The 21,444-nt window shown below is 37.7% G+C and overlaps 1 long non-coding RNA gene, 4 other non-coding genes and 1 pseudogene across 5 annotated transcripts; all 6 read left to right on the forward strand.

Moving 5' to 3' along the window:
* Window positions 1–1,267: 1,267 nt before the first annotated feature.
* LOC113284137 lies at window positions 1,268–8,463 on the forward strand. Its single transcript, XR_003327942.1, has 2 exons — window positions 1,268–3,255; window positions 6,941–8,463. It is a non-coding gene; the product is annotated as an uncharacterized LOC113284137 (long non-coding RNA).
* On the forward strand, window positions 1,756–1,835 carry LOC113284766. The gene has a single exon (XR_003328379.1). It is a non-coding gene; the product is annotated as a small nucleolar RNA SNORD36 (small nucleolar RNA).
* LOC113284767 lies at window positions 3,606–3,686 on the forward strand. Its single transcript, XR_003328380.1, has one exon. It is a non-coding gene; the product is annotated as a small nucleolar RNA SNORD36 (small nucleolar RNA).
* LOC113285002 lies at window positions 3,962–4,037 on the forward strand. Its single transcript, XR_003328520.1, has one exon. It is a non-coding gene; the product is annotated as a small nucleolar RNA R21 (small nucleolar RNA).
* Window positions 5,163–5,314, forward strand: LOC113285089 (annotated as a pseudogene).
* LOC113284915 lies at window positions 5,583–5,669 on the forward strand. Its single transcript, XR_003328441.1, has one exon. It is a non-coding gene; the product is annotated as a small nucleolar RNA Z159/U59 (small nucleolar RNA).
* Window positions 8,464–21,444: the final 12,981 nt, after the last annotated feature.

Below are 21,444 nucleotides of genomic sequence, written 5' to 3' on the forward strand. Positions count from 1 at the left end.
TCATTTGGTTTTGAGTTTAGTAGTATCAGTTGTTTAAATCTTATGACTTTTTAGTTTTTCTCTTGCGTGTAGGCAATTTACACAAGAAAAACTATGAGAAGAATTAAATGAGTTGGAGTTGGGAATGTTATTATGTGAAGTAAGGTGTTTCACGATGGGTCTGTTATTATCCTTCAAAGGTTGCTGCCTCTTGAAGCGTATTTAAACCTTCTAAGGTTTTTTTTTTCGGGTCGATATATGTATCCTAATATCAAGGGTACTTATGAACAAAGAAGAGTACTATCCTCAGAAGGTCAAAATACGCTTTGAGGGCCAGCACCAAAAGAATTAGTTGCATGTGGCCTATGGCGGCTCTGCCACTAGTTCAATTGGTTTTGAGTTTAGTAGTATCAGTTGTTTAAATCTTGTGAAGTTTTAGTTTTTCTCTTGGGTTTAGGCAATTAAACTAGGAGAGGAATTAAACAGTCGTTGGGTGTCGGGAAGGTTTGTTATGTGAAGTGAAGAGTTCCTTCGAAGGCTGCTGCCTCTTGAGGTCTATTTAAGCCTTCTAAGGTCTGATTTTTTTGGTCAATATATGTACCCTAATTTCAAGGGTATACTTATGAACAAAGAAGCGAACTATCCTCAGAAGGTCAAAATAGGCTTTGAGGGCCAGCGCCAAAAGAATTAGTTGCATGTAGCCTATGCCGGCTCTGCCACTGGTTCAATTGGTTTTGAGTTTAGTAGTATCAGTTGTTTAAATCTTATGTATTTTTAGTTTTTCTCTTGGGTTTAGGCAATTAAACAAGGAGAATGTTTTAAAATTGCTGTGCTTATTGATGGTCCGGTGCTGATTAGATGTCTCCCCCATCAGCACCTAACTTTTTCATAAGCTAGAGTTTATGTAGTCTGCTTGTCTTTCGAACTTCCCTTGGACTTGATAGGGAAGAAACACAACTTGGCTTACATTCTGTCTACCTTATAGTACCCTTGCTGTGAAGCTTTTATAATTGACCGGATTGTACAATCTTGCTCATGCCGGAGGAGAACCAGGAGAGGAATTAATCTGAGTTGTTGGGTGTTGGGAATGTTTATTATGTGAAGTAAGGTGTTTCACGTTAGGTCTGTTATTATCCCTCGAAGGCTGCAGTCTCTTGAAGCGTATTTAAGCCTTCTAAGGTTTTTTTTTTTTTGGTCAATATATGTATCCTAATATCAAGGGTACTTATGAACAAAGAAGGGAACTATCCTCAGAAGGTCAAAATACGCTTTGAGGGCCAACGCCAAAAGAATTAGTTGCATGTGGATTTTAGTTTATGTGGTTTCGAGTTTAGTAGTATCAGTTGTTTAAATTCCTGTGAATTTTTAGTTTTTCTCTTGGGTTTAGGCAATTAAACAAGGAGAATGTTTTAAAATTGCTGTGCTTATTGACGGTCCGGTGCTGATTAGATGTCTCCCCCATCAGCACCTAACTTTTTCATAAGCTAGAGTTTATGTAGCCTCCTTGTCTTTTGAACTTCCCATGGATTTGATAGGGAAGAAACACAACATTCCGTCTAGCTTATAATACCCTTGAAGTGAAGCTTTTATAATTGACCGGAACATCCTCTCTGGCTCATGCCCGAGGAGAACTAGGTGGAATTGAATGAATTGTTGGGTGTAAAGTAAGGTGTTTCACGTAAGGTCTGTTAATATCGCCCGATTGTATGATTTAGGGTTTGATTATATAGTCTATTATTTCTTGATTGTATGATTTAGGGTTTGATTGATTGATATGAGCAGATGATGAAACAAATATTTTAAGACTGATTAGTATGAAGTTATTAAATATTCGAGCTTTTTAAAACTGATGCTCATTATTTTCAATTCTAATTGCAATTATTTCTTTTTACAAATTGATGAGAAAGATTTATCAAGAATGTTCATAGCTATGATAAGTTGATGAAAACGGGTTATGGAGAATGTTTATAGTTATGCTAGGCTTAGTCAAGTGTTAAAACTTAATACAGTGTTTGACGCGGTTACAAGCCTAGTATATCAATGTGTACTCTCGTTGGAGGGTGAAGTTCATATCTACTGCTATCACTTGTACGTATGTACTCTACACTTTTTCATATCTCTGCCTATTACAAAGCTTATCCTTGGACCTTGGATTGTATCCAGCTAGTTTACATATTTCAGTCACTGTCTTAGTGGTTGCATATGTTGCTAAGCTAGCTAAAGTTGTTGCTAGACTGTTATGGCTTTTGTGAATCTAATTTCAAAAAGAGTTCTTCGTTGCCTAGGCTATTGTGATTGATTAAGTATAGTCTGATAATAAAAAATTCCTTAATTTCGACAAGAAAAGGTAAGTATAGGAGAGTCGGGTCTCAGTGCCAAGCATGTTTTGTAGCGTTTGTACGATGTTTTAAGCACAATCTTATAGTGGATTTTTTTGTATAGATGAATGTGCTTGAAATTGCTGTGCTTATTGACTGTCCGGTGCTTATTAGATTTTTCCCCATCAGCACCTAACTTTTTCATAAGCTAGAGTTTATGTAGCCACCTTGTCTTTCAAACTTCCTTGGACTTGATAGGGAAGAAACACAACTTGGCTTACATTCCGTCCAATACGAGCCTATAGTACCCTTGCAGTAAAGTATTCTATCTTGAGGAGAATTAGGGCAGGAATTAAATGTGCCGTTGGGTGTCGGGAAGGTCTATCATGTCAAGTAAAGTGAAGGTGTTTCAGTGGCTTAGAACACAAAACCATGAGAATCAGTGGCGGGTGGAGCCAGCCTACATCACGGGGTTAATCTCCTCTGAAGGCTGCTGCCTCTCGAGGTCTATTGAATCCTTCTAAGGCTTGATTTTTTGGGTCAATATATGCACCCTAATTCAAGGGAATATATATGAACAAAGAAGGGAACTAGCTTTAAAAGGTCAAAATAGGCTTTGTGGGCCAGTGCCATAGGAATTAGTTGCTTTGACGCCTATGCTGCCACTGGTTCAATTGGTTTTGAGTTTAGTAGTAAAAACAGTTTAAATCTTATGATTTTTCTCTTGGGTTTAGGCAATTATTTCTTATGAGTCGGTCTAAAGTTCTACAGTTATATTCATCAAATTTTTATTTTCTCTTTGTAAGATACTAACCAGGATCCTATCAAACCCGAAAAACTATACATGAGGCTGTGCTGCCTTCAAGTTCTCACGAATCATATAAGCAATGCTGCAATGACCTGTGGAATCCCTCAAGTTATCATAAATAGTCTGAGCAGTAACCGTGCAGTCCATCAAGTAAGTTATTATGAAATCCTCGTCGAGTTGGTTTGGTCCCTACATCTTAGTTATCATGAAATCCTCGTCGAGTTGGTTTGGTCCCTACATCAGTGTTTGAAAAACCGTTCTGGGGCGTCCCTTTTGGCGCCTCAGTTCCAAAACGCTTCATAACATGCGCTATGAAATTAGGTTAATATGAAGAAGAAAAAGGGCTTTTAAGCATAGCCCAGTAAAATAAGCTCTGTATCTTATATATAATAAACAAGCCTACATTTGTAATCCCATTGATTACATGTTTGGAAAACATTCATTACTTAGTGAATTGATTTGATCTAGTGTATTCTATTGATTTAGAGTTCGATTGATATGAGCAAATGATGAAGCAAATATTTTAAGACTGATTATTAATTAAGTTATAAAATATTCGAGCTTTTTAAAACTGATGCTCACTCTCTGTTACTTTAATGTCGTGTATTCGTTTCTTCATTATAGTCTTGTTTCTGAGGGATACGACCATGCTTAATTTATATTGCAATTCCATGTCATTGTAGGGAAAAATAACAACTGTAACAAGTTGTTTTAGGTTTTCGTCAACCAATTCTATTGATGATTTCTTGCAAATTCTATTGTTGATTTCTTGATTTAGGTTTTCATCAACCAATTTATTCTTTATTTCTCTTTTCATTCGTTTGTCTTCTCTTTCTTTACACTAATCATGTATCTGTATCCCAATGAAGATCATGTTCAAAAATTAAAGTAGTGGACTGATTCTATTGATGATTTCTTGATTCTGAGGGATTTCAGTTTTCTACTTTATTGCAAATCCATGTCATTGTAGGGAAAAATAACAACTGTAACAAGTTTTTGGATTTCACTTTTCTATTTTATTATATATATTGTATAACATTTGAATTTGGGAACTAGGCAACATTTTAGTGTTTATGGTGCTGAAATTAGAGAAAAGCAACAAATTAGAGTCTCTGAAACACTTACTCAATAGTGTTTATAGTGCTGTACGTTGCCGATAATATATTGAGCTAGGATTCTGGCGTTAGCTGCTTTAATACGTGGCTAAGGCATTCAAATGCTGCTCACATTTTAATTATCAATGCTAATATTAGAAAAAGGCAACCTTTGGAGTATCTGATACAAAGTAGAATTTCTAATATGCTTAGACATGTCTTATTATTTTCATCAGTTCGTGAATTAGGTAAAATTGTTGCCTGATTATAAATATAGAACACAATAGTTGAAATTATAAAATTATCTGAACTATTACATCATATAGATTTTTTCTTGGTGGACTGTCCTCTTGAACTCCTCTAAAACCACCCCCTCACATGGGGTGTGACCCAACCCACCAAAAAATGGGCATCCTGCTAATCTTGCGAAGGCGATACCCACTCCATGTGAGTGAGGCGGTTTTGGAGGTGTTCGATTGGGATTCTGTCCCGATTACCAATTGACATTTCAGGTGATGCCTGTTGAAATAAATTTTTTTAATTCTGATTATTATTAAGAAAGCCTTTTAAAACCGATGCTGGTTCTTTGGTATTCTCCAATTAGTTGTTTTAGAAGTCCTTTTGCAATTAGTTCTTTGGGAAATTGATGCTTTTGATGTTTCATATTTGATTTGGCCGCTTAGAAAGTTGAGATCTATGCTGATTTCTTGGAATCTATCTCAACCTTCTATCCAGCTAAATTTGATAGAATATGCAGGAGTATTTGGTTAGAAGAAAATTCTCTAGCTTTCAACAATGGGTAACTGCCTAGCATTTGCTAATGGGACCCCTGATTTTAGTTGGTTTGGTGCTTAGTTCTTAAAGGATTATGAGATCCCTGATTTTAGTGATAATGGGTAATTGGCCTAGCATTTGCTCCGACCCTCGTTAATCATTGTGGTAGTCTCTGAATTTCTGTTCATTTCTGCCTTCGAATAACCGGATGTGGAAATTTGAGACTGCATTCGGTTCAGACAAGGGCATATAATAAATATGTGAGGGTGGTTGTGCTGGAATTTATTTCCTCACCTTTCCATTTCCTCGTGAATCAATCTCAATGGAAAGGGATGATATTCCTTTCTCAAGATTGTTCTGACATTTAAGTTTTATTCCAATTAATTAACCTTTTCAATTTCAAAAAAAAGAAAAGAAAAACAAACATTGAGCTTTGTAAAACTGATGCTAAAACTTTCTTTACAGATAAGATTTTCTATTGTTATAAACAAGTTTATGTCTTGTTTTGAATCTTGAATTGATCAACATTGATCAATTAGAATGTCTCACTAGTCTATCATATTTTTCTTTTTGTTTCTGCTTAGTGTTAAGTATTAGTAAAACTTTCTAGTCTCATTGGATAATCAAAACAAACTTTCGTTCTTCCGAGGTTTTATTAACTGTGCGGAAAATGTTGGAGACCTGAACTGAAGAGACCTAGTGATTCATATTGTATTTGCATCTTTATTTCATTACAAGTTTTAATCATTGGAGGGTGAAGTTCATATCCATTGCCATCACCTGGTACATATACTCCCTACATTTATTGTAATTCTTGGGGTTGGGGTTACAAAATGAAATCAGATTGAATCAATGGATTCATTTGGATTATATTTTGTAATGCGGTTCCTATGATGCATTTACTGCATTTGGATTATCAACAAAGTTTTCCCTTACTGAAGTTACAAGAAGTCAAAAATTGGCGGTACTTGTTAATTCTCTTAGATTATATTAAAGAAGGGAGACCTTTAAAGATTTACTCTAATCTTTTATCTCATATCTTTTATCTCATCTAAGGAGGATTAACAGGTATAATATCTTCAATAATCAGTATAGAAGATAGTAGAAAACTGAAGAGATATACTTATAACATGATATTCACTTTTGTTCTATTTGTTGTTGTTGTTCGTTGGAGACATGTCATATTATTTTCATCAGTTTGTGAATTAGGCAGAATTGTTGCTTGAATATAATAAATACAGATCACAATGGTTGAATTATCTAAACATTTGTCATCTTGATTTTTTTCTTGGTGGACTCTCCCCTTGAACACCCCCAAAACCGTCCCCTCACATGGGGTGAGACCTAAAAATGGGCCTCGTGCGGTTCCCACTCCATGTGAGTGAGACGGTTTTGGAGGAGTTCAGTTGGACGTATTTTTTTCTTTCGATTGCCAATTACTCAACTATTAGTCCGGGTTCGTTCATTTCCTGCTATGAGCTTATTATCTGCTATTTGTTTGGTTTTTTGGTGTTTTCTTGGGGGTTTCATTATATATGTCTCCTCAATTGAGTTGTAAAGAGATTTTTCCTTCCAGTTTTCAGCTTCTTTTCTGGTTTAGTGATGAGGCGTAAAATGACTCAGTCTTTTTCCCAGCTTTAGAGATTGATTTTCTGGGAGCTTTTTATTATAGGATTTATTTGTTTTTCAATCCAGTCCTTCAATCAGCTCTGATTCATCTAATACTTTTGTGTTGTGATCTACTTTTTTTGCTTGGGTTATTAACTGAATTTCTGTTCTGATTTGCCTTCGAATAACCAGATGTGGAAATTTGAGACCGAATTCGGTTCAGTCAAGGGAAAGGGATCATATTCCTTTCTTACGATTGTTCTGACATATAAGTGTTATTCCTGTCAATTTAACCTTTCCAATTTTTAAAAATAAATAAATTAAGCTTTGTGAATCTGATGCTAAAACTCTCTTTACAGGTAAGTGCTTCAATTGTTATAAACAAGCTTTTCTGTCTTGTTCGAGTCTTTTGGTTGAGTGGTCTTGAATTGGTCAAACCTAAGTATGTTGGATGCTAAAGATCTTTATATTGCCTCTGATGATCACCAAATCCATTTTGTCCATCCCAGGTTTGTTATCTATGCGGAAAATCGAGATCTGAACTGAAGAGGCACTTTTCAAAAATCTGTTAGTATGTCTCACTAGTCTATGATATTTTTCGTTTTATCTCTCTAGGTCTCTGAGGATGGTCAAAGCAAACGTTCTTTCTTCCGAGGTTAATGCGGAAAATACTGGAGACTGAAACCGGCCCATGAAATTTGATCTTAGCATTGATCGTGATAGAAATTTTACCATTACAAGTACAGATAAAGAAGATTTTGGCTGGAAGTTTGCTCAGGGAAAAGGTTATGAACTGGGGCTTGTCAACTGGCATCTTTGAATTCCGTAACTTTCCCTTCATTTTCTGTAGCTTCAGTTACATTATTGGTCACAAGCTAGATGACTGTGTTGCTTTTGAACATGCTCAACACCAAGCCAAGATTATGCAAAACGAAGCAGATGCCCCATTTCCTCCGCATCTGGATCATCCAGCACCACCAGTACCTGCAGTGCTCAACCTGGCATGTATTTCTGACACCCGGCAGGCAGAGGTAACCCATTGTGATTACAATGGTGACAAGGATCATTAGTTTCTAATCCAAATAAATAAACCTATTCTACCATCAGAACATGCTGTGCTAAATCACTCTGCCTGACCTTTTGTACCTAACACTACTACTAAGATTTTACCTAATGTAAATACACAACTGTCACCTAGCCAGCTTCAACAAAACCACCATGCCATCTTCAGCCATGTCCCTATGAAACCTTGTCCTGGTCATCTTCTGAGATCTGAGATATTTAATGAGCCTTTGGGAGAGTCCTTCTTCATCTCAAGCTTTTTCTGCTCCTTGGTCTCCATATCTTAGCAACTGGGCAGCTATGAAGCATTATTTCCAACGGGATGATCCTATGCCGATTCCCTAAAGAGCAGCATTGCCAAACAATCCATACGATATGTCATCTGTAGTACTTCAAGAGTTTGGAGCTGTCCACATTGTAGAACCAGAAGTGAACTCGCAAGTATACCCTTATAATGGTGCTCTGGCCAAGGATCCTCCTCGTCTGCTTCTGAGCCAAATGCAGCAGCTAACCAAAATGGACTCCAGGGTCCTAGAAGGAACCAGGTTACAGTTTGATTTAAAATCAGCAGCAGTATTATGAAAATAGTGTAACTCGCGCTGTCAGGGCCCTTAAGCTCTCTATTTTTGATTTTGTTCTTTAATTTTATTAATCTTTTTGGTTCTTTTTTTTTTTTACTAGTTTGTATTCTGCCTTCCAAGGTCTTTTTTTGATTAGGAATCTTTGACTTCCAATCCTTGCAGAGCAATCCTTTCTTTCCCTTAATTATTTTGTTTCTGCAGTTACTTGCTGATTCTCTTCTGTAAGCTTCTTTCCTGAATCTGTTCTTGTTTGCATCGTGTACACTTTATATGTTCTGCATCTGTACTCTGTTTATGATTTTTGAATTGAAGTATTGTGTTTCTGCTCTTACTCAACTGTATCCTCTATTTGCTTAACTAACTCTCGGCACACCTATCTTGGCTAATCCTCTCTGTTCTGATAACTACCAGCTGTTTCTAATTCCTTCTGCCTTCTGGTTTTGAATTCTGTCTATATTTCCTATCTGAGTTTATTTAGTTGGTTACATCTGATTCTATTGTAAGTAGAATTTGCTATGCATTATTCTGATCTAGTTGAATTGCATCAGTACTTCTGAATGCTGCTCTGTTTGTGGTGATTGTTGTTGTTACAAAAGCTTCTTTTTACTCTTGTCAGGGTAGGTAGCTTCGTTTTTGCTGTTTGCCGCTGATCATTGCAGTATCTACATTGATAGCAATTTTTGTTCTTTGCTTTTGCAGGAGCCCCATCTCTATTCTCTGAATTCTGTTCTCGCAGTAGGTATTTTTTTTCATAAGCCTCTGCAATTGCTTGTTTTCTTAAGCTTATCATAGTTTCTTTGTCATCTGTTCTTGAAGATGTACTTTAACTTTCCTCGGCTTTTTTTTTCTTCTTTTCTTTCTTTTTCTGTTTCTCTTTGTTCTCCCTGTTTTGAACTTTTGTAGCTTCATAGGCGGGTTTTCAATACTCATTGTTCTCCTAGTGATTCCACTTTTTCCTCAAGTTCTTTCACCCGACATTTTCTTTTGAAGTGTTCGTGTCTCTGCTAATTTCCTCTTTTTCCTAGGTTTCTTTCACTTGACATTTTATTTTGAAGTGTTTATGTCTCCGGTAAGTGTCAACTCTTAAGGTTAAAAATCTTATCATTTGGCATAATAATTTAGGCATCAATCTTACCTCGCCTCCCTTAAATGAGTTAAACGTGTGCTATTTTGAGGCTATTTTCAATGATCAAACCTTTATGCTCTCACGTATTTACTGTGCACAATGGTCGCTTAATCTACAAATAGGATGAGTGCAACCGTGGGTGTTGATCGGTTACTTCAATTTCATCATGGATCCATAGAAAAACAAGGCGGAAACATGACATCGTCTAGACAATAAGTGGATTCTTGGACTTCAAAATCTCGTACACATGGAGTAACAACCGCATAGGTAAAGACAATATCTGTGAAACGGCTCAAACATTATCCAGATGGGCTCCGACCATACCCGTACTTTATGTAACTGTTCCCCTGAATTGATGAAACTTCAAACGCCATTCAGTTGTCTTAGATCTTGATTGACATACCTTTCTCTACCCGTTTTCCAATCTGCTGCGCGGGACTTGTCCTCTCCCGTATATTCCGACATCTCCCTTGTGCTCTAGTCTTGAACTTCAACACCTATCTCTTGTACTTTATCTCCAATAAAGTTGTTATACTCAAGAAATATCAACTCCTTAAATAACATGGCGTCTTAAGAATTAGGGGTGACTAACAAGACAAAATAGGGTCACCAAAACTAAAATAAAGCCGCCTCTTATCTCAAATTTTTCAAAATGTCTAAAATGCCCTCCATAATCGGTAGACGGTACTACAATCGGTATTTTATATTGATGTATGTTGGTTTGTCTTACGAAATCGGTAGGTAAAATGGTAATCTCGTGATGTTAATTTTCTACCGATTGTGGTAGTAGCCCCAAACTCAAATTTTTCAGAAACCAGTGGAATTTTGAATTTCTCTATTTGCACAATCGGTAGTCTCGTGATGTTTATTATCTACCGATTATACAATCGGCAGTCTTGTGATGTTCTTAATCTACCGATTGTGGTAGCAGCCCCAAATTCAAATTTTTCAAAAACCAATGGAATTTTGGATTTCTGAATTTGCTCAATCGGTAGTTTCGTGATGTTTATTATCTACCGATTGTACAATCGGTAGTCTCATGATGTTCATTACCTTACCGATTGTGGTAGTAGCCCCAAATTAAAAAATTTCAAAAACCAATGGAATTTTGAATTTCTCTATTTGCTCAATCGGTAGTTTCATGATGTTTATTATCTGTCGATTATTCAATCGGTGGTCTAGTGATGTTATTCATCTACCTATTGTAGTAGTAGCCCCAAATTCAAAATTTTCAAAAACAAATGGAATTTTGAATTTCTCTATTTGCTCAAATTTTTCAAAAACCAATGGAGTTTTGTGATGTTTATTATCTACCGATTGTACAATCGGTATTCTGGTGACATTCTTTATCTACCGATTGTGGTAGTACCCCCAAATTCAATTTTTTCAAAGACCAATGAAATTTTGAATTTCTCTATTTACTCAATCAGTAGTTTTCTGACGTTTATTATCTACAGATTTCAATCGGTAGTCTCTTGATATTATTTATACACCGACTGTGGTAGTATCCCCAAATTTAATTATTTCAAAATAAAGCAAAGAAGAGAAGAACATAGTCACAACCGGTTGATAAAACAAATACTAAACTACCGATTATGAAGGGACATATAAGTATTTTCCAATCTTTTTTGTCTTATTAGTTACCTCTAATTCTTTTGGGGTCGCCCCTAAAGACGCCAGGTTAAATAATACTTTCTTTTGTCTCCTTAAAAAATGACTTATAGTGCGCACAATTTTTAAGTCAACGAGAAGAGAAGAACTTTTTAAAGTGTTTTTAAGTGTTCTTTTTTATCCTTATGGATAATAAATAATAAAATCTAAAAATAATGTATTTTTCAAACTATCCCTCGGATGTTTGTGAATTTGATATTATCCGAAAAGCATTTTAAAACACATACCTAACAAATATAAACACGGGTATCAATTTATACATATTTCTTATACTAATAAAAATCAATTAAAAAAATAATTTTAGAAATATATACTTGTTTAATGATATAGGTCAACTTTTAGAGGGACAAAATTTTAAAATGAGGACATATTTTAATGGACGGAAGGAGTAGATTAGAGAGGCTTTTCCGACCTGACACCCTTCTATTACAGTTGGATACTTAGATAAAATAAAAAATTACAGCCATTTCCCTGTGATAAATTCGTCCGAAATACAATTACAATAAGAAAGATTTTTGCGTTTCTGCCACTAATCGAAGGCGCATTAATGTTATCCATTCACAAAGTAAACCTTCTGTCATTTGGCTTTCTGATATACAACAAACAAATCTTTATTAGTTCAATATTTCATGCAGATCAAAAACTCATACTACGCAGGTCCTCAATTTTCACCAGTACTTGACCTTATATAAACGTGCATTTCGGAGTCCGACAAAGGCCATTCCTTCCTACGAGGAAATCCTTTCCACTCTCACACATTTGAACTCATGGGACTTCCCGGGATGGTTTCTACAAGGGTTTTTCAAAGCTTATTTGGATATTATGGGTCAGATATAGTTTCAACAGTTAGGGATTTTCTTTGAATCTAGCACTCTAGCCGAGGAATTCAATGTATCTTTCTTAACTCTTATTCCGAAAATCGAACTCCTCAGATTCCTGCGGATTTTCGGCCAATTAGCCTAAGTAACATATTTTTATAAACTTATGTTGAAATCTTCGATCATATACTCAAACTATTCTTATACATACCCATTTCCACAAGCCAATCTATTTTTCTCATGGGAGACAAATTAGTGATGGATAATGTAATAATATATAATCCATGAACTCCTACATTCGATGAAAAATATCTAAAGCTAAGAAAGGCTTTCAAACACTAAAATTAGATCTCTCTCTAAAGCTTTTCTAGAATGATCTTTCCTCGAGCAGGCCTTATAAGCTTTTGGATACCATGGATATTGGGTCATGTCATTGTTCAACGTGTTACAAGTACTTGTTTCGCTGTTCTTCGAAATAAACCTCCGGGTCAAACCTTTAGTACCTCTCAAGGAATCCGCCAAGGAGACCCTTTCTCTCCCTATATCTCTCTCATTTGTACGGAAATTATACTCAGATTACACACCAAAGCGATATCTGAAAATAAAATATCAAGAATAAAAATCAACAAACATGTTCTAATTATCTCCCGTCTCTTCCTCATTGATCGTCGTTTTCTTTTTACCTGCGAAAACATGAGAGAATCACAACAAGTATTAGAAATCCTTGTTAGAGCAGTGCTCGGTTGAACTCGCAAGCGTTGCTATCTCAAGCTTGTTTGTCAAGTTTAGGTGATCAAAACTATAAGTCTTGATTTCTAGTCTACTTATAGCTATGTCTCGGATTAGGATAGGATGTGTAGTTGAGATTTAGACTTCACGGCGTTCATCGATTGAAGACGAAGATCTACTGAGGAGAGCTTGGAGGAACTTCATCAATAAAAGGTATGTGGAGACTAAAACTTATATATCACTCAGAAGTCTATTCTATTCTATCTCCTAATGAGACTAAGTCGTATACTTATATAGACTTTTATATTATACACATTTGATATTTTGAGCCGATTTTATCTCGCTTATTTATTTCTAGAAATATATGTTGGAAACTTTTTGCTTTAGCTGCGTTCATCATTATTCTTGACGAGTTAGGTTGGAAAGAATCTATTTGTTGGAAACTAAATAATGATTCAAAAGATGATCATGTGAATATTTCCTTGATACATCTTACATGATTTGTGTGAGACAATCATTTGATGTCGACTCGGAAAGTTTCGTATTGATCATTCGATCACTTGAAAATTACTTATAAGCTAATAGTTTGTGTGAGGCAGTTATAATCATCTTCTAAGGATATTTCAATGATTGAAATGAGAGTTTAGAAAAATTAACCATTGTATGGATATAACACAGTATGCGTACCAGTATGCAAACTTTTGTGGTATGATTCAGGTCCGGAAACCTTGTTTGCATACTAGTATGCGAACAGTTTTAACTGAAAAGTCCGGGAACCAAGTTTGCATACCAGTATGCGAACGGTTCTACCTGAGTTAAGGTCCGGGACAGCAGTATGCATACCAGTTTGCAAACTGCTCGACAAGACTAAAGTCCGGAACTATAGTTTGTGTATCCTTTTGCAAACTTAGTTGGTTAAGTTCTAAAATTGGTTAAGTATGTTTTCATACTCATGAGCAAATACATTTATGAATTAAGGAATGCAATCTTTGCAAACCATGACTTAATGTTCATGAATTGATTCTCATGAATCAATCCGGTTTTTCTTCAATTATTTCTTATATACTTCTATGAGATATATACAATTGAAAGACTCTACGAGTAACACAATTAGATTCATTTGATTATCTTTCATAATTGATTGATCATCATATTTGATTTTGAAGTGTTAGATGAATGTGGTTAAGACAAAAGTGTTCATATTGCTAACTTCTTTAACTATTTTGAGCCAACTCAATATACACGTTTAGGTACGGTTACCCATATCTAAATGAAGGTATATTTCATTTTTGTGTAACAAGCTAAGACCATCTAACGATGGAGAGATATTTCTTTGGTTTTAAGCAAACTTAGCTTGAATCTTAAATTAGGCTTTCATCTAACGGTGAATATTTAATGCTTTGTTAGTAAGGTATCTAAGCTTTGATTGAAAGCAAACCCTGATTTGAAAGACTATATAAAGGAGAACTCTAGCAACTGGAAAACCTAATCCCGACACTTACTCGTGTCCTAGTTGCGACTAGAGTCGATTATCTTTTAACCTAGGTTTTTCCCAAAAAAATTACAGGTTAACGACTTGAAGAATTCATTTGGGATTCGTGAATCCAGACCCAACTATTTTCTCTATAGTTGCGTGTTCTGATCTTACTTGTGTTAGAGCATTGCTCGGTCGAACTCGCATGCGTTGCTATCTCAAGCATGTTTGTCAATGTTAGTGATCAAAACTATAAGTCTTGATTTCTGGTCTATTATAGCTAAGTCTCGGACCAGGATAAAAAGTGTAGTTGAGCTCAAGGACTTCATGGCGATTCATCATACAAGTAGAAGAACTACTCAAGGAACCGGTGGAACTTCTCGACAAAAAGGTATGTGAAGACTTGAACTTATCTATCACTCAAAAGTCTATCTACTCTATCTCCTACTCTTTGAGACAAGAATTGGTATGCTATATGTATAGACTTAGATTATACACATTTGGTATTTCGAGCGGAGTATACCTCGCCTATCTGTATCTCGAAATATGTGTTGGTAAGATTTTCGTTTCGATCAAGTTTATCTTTACCATGTGACGAAATTCATGATATGTTTCAATCATCTTGAAAATTTCTTTGATGAGAAATGGTGTAACAATTATATAACGTCCTCTAAGAATGTTTCAATGATTGAAATAAGAGTTTAGATTACATAACCAATGGTGGACATAAGCATTGTTGTGGAAACACATTTATGTATAAATCCTATTCCTTGAACCAAAGTTTGCGAACTTTGTTGATCAAGAGAACCGGAAGAATGGCGTGAGCCAAGTCCGCGAACTCAGTCCGCGAAATGCCGAAGTTCTCAAACCCGAGAATTTATGCTAGAGTTGACAAACTACTTGCATGAATCTAAGTCTGCGAACTCAGCTCGCGAACCCAGTCCGCGGACTGGAGAAGTTCTCATACCCTAGAATTTCTGCTGGAGTTTGTAAACTCTGCCCGGTAACTTAAGTCCGCGAACCTAGTCTGCGAACTTGAGAAGGTTATATATCTGAAGATGATTTCTGAACTTAAACTTAAAAAGACTAAGGAATGTAGTTTGCAAACCGTGGCTATAAAAGTTTATGAACCGATTCAAGTGAATCAAATCATCTTTGCTTCAATTGTGTCTTGTGTATTACATAAGATTTCCTTGCAATTGAATAACTCTCTAACTAGTTAATTTGAAGTCATTTGAACTAGTTATGGTGAAGAAGAACATGGTTGATATGAAATTCTCATATGGCTAACCATTTAGTTAACTATTGTTGACCCAACAAGTGCATACGTTTGGGTACGGTTAACAAACCTAGATGCGTGCATTGTCAAGTGTGTGTAACAATCTAAGTTTCGATCTAAAAGTTGAGAAATATTAGCTTGAACATAAATCAGGTTTTCATCTAACGGTGAATATTGAATGCTTTGTTACTAAGCTAACATTGATTGCAAACCCTGATTTGAAAGACTATATAAAGGACACATCTAGTATTGTGCAAAACTAATCCCCACACCTTACGTGTGATACTAGTTTGTTTGCTAGAGTCGATTCTCCTTTAACCTTTGGTTTTCTTCTTCTAAAACCAGGTTAACGACTTAAAGACTTCATTGGGATTGTGAAGCCAGACCGATACTACTTTTATCGTAGTTGTGTGATCTAATCTTGCATCTTCTATCGTACGAGTACAATCAGATTGATTGGCTTGAGATTGATATCTCCGATAGGAAAGATATAAAAAGTAATCACAAACATATTCTTCTCATTGTTCGTGATTCCGCAACATCTTGTTTCGCTACCATACGATTAAGATTGTTGTGAGGTGATTGATAACTCTAGGATGTTCTTCGGGAATATAAGACCGGATTATCAATTGGTTCCTATTCACCTTGATTATTATCAAAAGACGGAACAAAACCTTTAAGGTTTATCTGTGGGAGACAGATTGATCCTTTGATAGACTTGTCTGTGTGAGACAGATTTGTTTATTGTCAAAGCCTGCGATTTTGGGTCGTAACAACTCTTAGTTGTGGGTGAGATCATCTAAGGGAATCAAGTGCGCCTTATCCTGCTGAGATCAGAGACATAGGAGCATAACTATACCTTGGATCAGTGGGAGATTCATTGGGGTTCAACTACAGTCCAGTACGAAGTTAGCTTGGAGTAGGCTAGTGTCTGTAGCGGCTTAATACAATGAGTGTTCAATCTATAATAGGTCTAGGGGTTTTTCTGCATTTGCGGTTTCTTCGTTAACAAAATTTCTGGTGTCTGTGTTATTTCAATTTCCACATTATATTGTTTTATCTTTATAATTAAAATAATACAGGTTGTGCGTTTGAATCAGTCAATTGGAAATCCGACCTCTGGTTGTTGATTGATATTGATTGATCCTTGGATATTGGTCTTTGGTACCATCCAAGTTATTCCTTGCATTTGATTAGAACTCGCAGTTCCTTCTTGAGTAAATCAAATCAAGAGAGAGATATAAACTCGTTGATATACTTTTAATTGATTGAGTCTTGTTGATTCTCTTAAAAGTATATTCGAGTTTGTCCATACAGATTGCTAGGAGAAATATTGGGTGGTGTTGTTAGACCCCCGCTTTTTCAATTGGTATCAGAGCAGGCAAACACGTTTAAGACCTTACAAGTTTGTGTTTGTAGCGATCTGACTCTATGGACAAGAGTACTATCTCTGATAAACGCGTCGCCGGAAATAAAAGTTCTATCTCGTCAAATTCTATTAAAGAGAAAGTTTCTTCAATCTCGAATATAGACGAACCTTGTGTTCTGATGAGACAGACTAACATCGATATGTATGATCCCGATTACTGATAGGCACATTTTTGTGTCTTATATAATCTCAATTGTATATATTATTAGTGCTCGATTTTATATTTATTATGGCTTTTTATGTCCCTGTAGGTATTTTTGGAGAAATAAGCTTTTGCGGCGAAATTGGCTAAAAAAGTGGTTTTTCCGCTCGTGGGAGAAAATTACTATACGGACTCTCACTTTTGATAAGGGGTAACCTAATTACTAAGGGATGACCCATTTCCAGGCATCTGCTAAAGGGAGGCCAGCACAGGATAGGGGGAGGTCAGTTTCTTCTCAAATTCGAATGAAATTTTGGCGGGAAAAATATCCAGCAAAGAACCAAACTTTGAGTTGGATTTCGAAGGTGTTTTAGAGATATTCAATCGCTGAAATTTGTTGGGATGGACGTGATTGAGCATAACAGGCTTGGTATGTGCGCTGGAATCGATCAAATTGGGCTGGATATTCCATAAAAAGGAAACAGAGTTTGAGTTTTGCACGGAAACTTTGTGGAATTATTTTAGGAATTTCAGGGAGACTAAAGGCGTGATATTGTTTCCTAAGGTGAGATTCAATCTAAGGAAGAGTTTCGGATGATTTGGAAGTCTTAGAAACGCGTAAGGAAGTTGGCAGAGAAGATTATTGTCGTGGAAGTCTTCAAAGACCAATGCAGCATGGAAGATTGTGCTGACAACCTTTGGACGCGCGGGTTCATTAGTAAATCGAGGATTATCACACCGTCGTGAATCACAAAATCAGCTTATCTTCACTCGGAGGTCGTTGATGTTCAAACCGTCGCCTCTTTAGTCGTGCTGCAAATCACTTAGCTCTCGTGCTTACCGGTGGTTGCGACGCCTCATCATGTCTCCATTTTTCTTCTCTATCGATTAAATCCAAAAAGTTTTGAGTGCGTTCTCGAGAAATGCGCAGATGCAGAATTGACATGCCCCGTATAGCGCGATCAGCCTCGCGAAGCGGAACATCAATTTTAGCCATCACCTCTTCGAACGCATCATCAGCCTCAGGTTTATTGACTTCGAAGCTTTTTTCTGGAGAAGTACCGGAGTAGTCCTTACCAGAAGCCTCCATGAGATTCTGCAGGAAGAGGTTATGATTATATTAACATATATAAAAAAAAATCATGATCAATCAGAAGATCAAGTTGTGTAATGGACATGGAGCATTACCTGGGATAAGGAAAGAAACAATTATGCGATGGGAGGAGACTCGGGGTCTTCTTTATATTTCACAAGTTAACAAGATCCCGGGAAGAAAATGAGTCTCCACTTGCCGTCTGCAAAGGCTACAGATGCGGGATAGCGATCAGCGGATGTTTGTCGAATATTTGAGGGCAGCTGCTGTGCAATAAAAAAACGCATCTCTCCCAAGGAACGAGCCAGATTCCATCCTGGTAACATGCACTGAAACCTTTCCTGTGAATTTCCTTTATTTGTCACCATCCAATGCCTACCCCACAATAGTGCAACTATTATGTACTAGGCAAGGGACTTAATGTTGATGGTGGATTTTAGTTCAGGGATAAAATTGTAAAACTAGATTTAGTGGACATCTTGCAAAGGATAAGGCCATTTGACAAACGATGAGCGCAGAAATCCTCTCATTTTATGTATTTGAAGCAATTCAATAGATATAAAAAATTCACTCAAAATGGTGCATGTAGCAACAATCCCAAATATTCTTTGTATTTATAGCATTATTAATTAATACATGATTTACCTTGTATTTCCTGTGTTGTTCTAAGCAGGACTCCCGTTATTGGTGTGGCACGACGACTGAGTGTTTACTCTCAGCAGAGTAACACGAATCTCCAAGTGTCAATAGTCAGGTATGCACGAAATACCCGCAGGACATACCATTCTCTAACCAAGAGGACCCTGTGTCGGTGCGCTTATATTAGCCCGATCGAGCATGTTTAATTCCCTAAGGGAAATATGGACTGTCCATGTCAGTCTCAGAAACGATCGCGGCCACGCAAGTTGGCCACATAATTTAACTAGCCTAGACGAACCCTAACATGAGCAGGCAATGACCGTGATATTCACCGGCGGCCCCGCCTATTCCCTAGTCGGTCGAACACCACGCTATACCCCTGACGCCAGTCAAACGCTGGCCCCAAAGAGCGATAGCCGCGTTGCTTTGGGGAAGGATTAAACGAGCAAGACCACTCAAAGCAGTCTTAAAATCATCATGATCGTCCAACTTCACCATCCTGGTTGGACGGATTAGATCATCCCACGATTGATCAGTGAAGCGCTAATGCACACATTAGCGGGCCCACTCCTCACCCACCTGATCGGTTTTCTCACGACCTAGCCCTAGAGCAATGAACGCTTGATCGAAGTATGGTTGACGTGATGTTTAAAGGGTTGCGGAAATCCCACTAGCGTCTTAAATCGATCACAACCATCCAACTTCGCAAGCATGTTTGGATGGCTTAGATCACGCTTAGGACCATCGGGCAGAACACATAAGTTCACCGTCGGCCCAACATGGGCCCTGCATGGTCGGTCTCCCCAAAGGAGGAGCATAGCCTGCCAAACCGTTTGGCAAAAGTTGCGCACGCGTGACTGATCCAAAACCCTAATTAGGGTTTGTGGCATTACATATATGTCGCAGTTTGATCATGACCATCCATCTTCGCCAGCTCGGATGGAGGGTATATATATAGACTAAGGAGGTCCGGAGAGCATCAACATGATCACCGTGGGCCCACCTGCGCATGTAACCGGTCGGACAAGGTGGACCATGGCCAGGCGCCTGGAAACGGGAGCCCAAAGATGGCATGCCCTGGCCCCCTAAAATCCTTTGCGGCAAAGGATTTCTGTCACAGATTGATCACGACCACTCACTTTTGCCAGAAAAATTGAGTGGCCTAGATCGCACCTCCGCGAGACAGAGTGGCATGGACTTGTACACGGGCAAGCCGTCTACACGCATGCCCAGTTGGTCCCACCAAAAAATTTGTCCATGCTTGATTTCGTTCAAGCTAAAGAGTGATGCTTGCGCACCTCTTTAAAACCCTAAAATCCATCAACGGTCGCAAACATGTGTCGCAGATCATCTCGTCCGTCCAGCTTTGCCAGATTGGTCGGACAGCCTAGGCTAAGAGTTAACTAGCCGATGAGGCACCTTGGTTATCATCGTTCGTCACTCTACCACTGGGATTGATCGGCTAAGGATGGCCCGCCCATGCGGCCTTCAAACGATCCCTTGAAGATGTTTGAACATGCTGCTATTTTAAGACGCTTAATCCGCGACTTACTCTATTAAGCTTTAAAACAGTGATGCTTCATACATATTGATCATATTCGATGCATTACATGCATAGAATATACACGATATTTTATGAATATCAATTTCTTAAATAACTTAGTTATTTAACCTAATAACATCACGTGCTATTTCCTGCGGGTCCTACAACTCGACCCACTTACTCGGGACATATATAAGAACGTGTCAGGAGGCATGTACGGTTAAGATGATGAGGGAAGTGGGCTAAGACGTGATCGTGCAATCACCTACACGACTGAAAAAGTGAGAAAATAGGGAACTAGAGGGCTAGGGGGGAGATGGGTTTTGGTTGTTGGTCGATAGGGTGATGATGGTGGAGGTGTGGTGGTGGCAGTGGAGGTGAAGAAGGTGGTGGTACGGTTCTGTTGAAGAAGGTGGTGAAGTTGCAGAGAGGAATGGGGGAGGTGAAGTCGATGGTTTGGGAGAAGGGTGCGTTTGGGTAGCTGGTATAGGGTTTGGTTGCTAGGGTGTTAGGCGGCTTCATCAAATTGGATGAACAGCGAGGATGAGCCGTGGGATGTGGAGCTGGTAGGTAGATCGGACGGTGATGCGGAGGCAAGCGAGGAGCGACCGTCGGATGAAGGGATACAACGAAACGAACGGTGCTAGATTAGGTTAGGTGCTGTAGTGTAAGGCGGGGATATCAAACTTTGATGAACAACAAGGGAGCAACCGTTGGATTCAACTACCATCTAATCTGAAGGCTTGGAATTTCAGCGCTGTGGTGCTTGGCAGAGACTTCAGATTTTGATGCTCTATGAAGGAGCGACCGTCGGATGCTTCTGAGAACTGATCTGATGGCTGAGAACGGAGGCGTTTTTGTGTGTAGAAAATGAGGTTGTGCGCACCATTCTTCGCGGCTTCCTTGCGTGATTTCTTCCGGCTTTTCACTACTTCTCTGCTCTTTTTGCTCCGCAAGTCATCCAGACTTTATTTATTACCTAAAAATGCAAAATTAATTAATAAAAATATTTATTCTTGAAAACAATGAAAATACAGAATATGGGATAAAATGTAGAATTACTGCACCAAAGATGAGTTAAATGCCAACAAAAAGGGATAAATATATACAATATTTGGCACTCATCAAATACCCTCAAACCTGAATTTTACTTGTCCTCAAGTAAAACAAAACTAAGGAAATCCTAACTATACCACTGTCGCTGGTCTCTCGAATGCATTTAGCGTATGCACTAAGCCTTTTAAACCACTAAGTGTCCCTAGTGGACGAGTTGAAGT

The sequence above is a fragment of the Papaver somniferum genome, chromosome 5 (genome assembly GCF_003573695.1).
Source record: "Papaver somniferum cultivar HN1 chromosome 5, ASM357369v1, whole genome shotgun sequence".
Taxonomy (NCBI): Eukaryota; Viridiplantae; Streptophyta; class Magnoliopsida; order Ranunculales; family Papaveraceae; genus Papaver; species Papaver somniferum.